Here is a 1,120-nt window from a genome sequence, read left to right on the forward strand (position 1 = left end):
CGCGCGCGCCCTGCGCCGCGCGCGCCCTGCGCCGCGCGTGCCTGCCCCCGACGCCTCGGTTCCTCGCGTCGCCGCCCCTCGTAGCGAGACCGCCGGCCACGCCTTCCCTGCATCTGCTGCTCCTGCTGCCATCGTCCGTCCCACCTCCGCTGCTGCTGACGCGCAGCTCCGCCTCCCCTGCCTACCTCTGCCGCCGGTCCCACCTCGCCCTTCTATGCTGCCTCCGGTCACCGGTCCCTTCCCCGCGTCTCCGGCCACGTCATGGCCGCCGAAGCGCGCCCTCCTGGGCGCCCGGGTGTTCCCCGCCCCTGGTGGCCTCAGGCGCGAGCGCCCGCACCCAGCGCCCGCCCCGTTAACCCCTGGCCCTATGACAAGAGGGCCCCACCACAGAACGTAAAAGAAAAAGAAAAGATAAATAAAAATGAATTAATAAAATTAATTAATTAATTAATTAGTAAATTAATCCTGTTTAATTAATCTAATTAACTGGTTAGGTTAATTAAACATTAATTAGATTAGTTAAATCATAATAAAAATAAACAAAGTATGACAGGTGGGTCCCATTGGACCCACACGTCAGGTTGACCAAGTCAACCCTGTTGACTGCTGACGTCAGCATGACATCATGCTGACGTCATAAATTCATTTTTCGAATTAATTAATTAATTAACTAAATTCCAGAAATTAATAAAATCTTTAGAAAATCATATCTTTTAATCCGTAACTCGGATTAAAATATTTTCAACATGAAAGTTGCTCAGAACGACGAGACGATTCCGGATACGCAACCCGTTCGTCCGCCACACCCCCCTAACCTATCGAACTCGCAACTTTCCCCCTCCGGCTCCTCTGCCCGAAAACACGGAACCCCGGGGATACTTTCCCGGATGTTTTTCCCCCTTCACCGGTATCACCTACTACCGCGTTAGGGCACACCGAACACCGCGTATTGCCTTGTTATATTTTGTGATGCTTTGTTTGCTCTGTATTCATTATTTCTTCCCCCTCTTCTCTCCGGTAGACTACGAGACCGACGCTGCTGCTGACCAGTTCGACTACGGAGTTGACGACCCCTCTCTCTTGCCAAAGCAACCAGGCAAGCCCCCCCTTTGATCACCAG

This window comes from Triticum dicoccoides, chromosome 4A, assembly GCF_002162155.2.
Source record: "Triticum dicoccoides isolate Atlit2015 ecotype Zavitan chromosome 4A, WEW_v2.0, whole genome shotgun sequence".
NCBI classification, from domain to species: Eukaryota; Viridiplantae; Streptophyta; class Magnoliopsida; order Poales; family Poaceae; genus Triticum; species Triticum dicoccoides.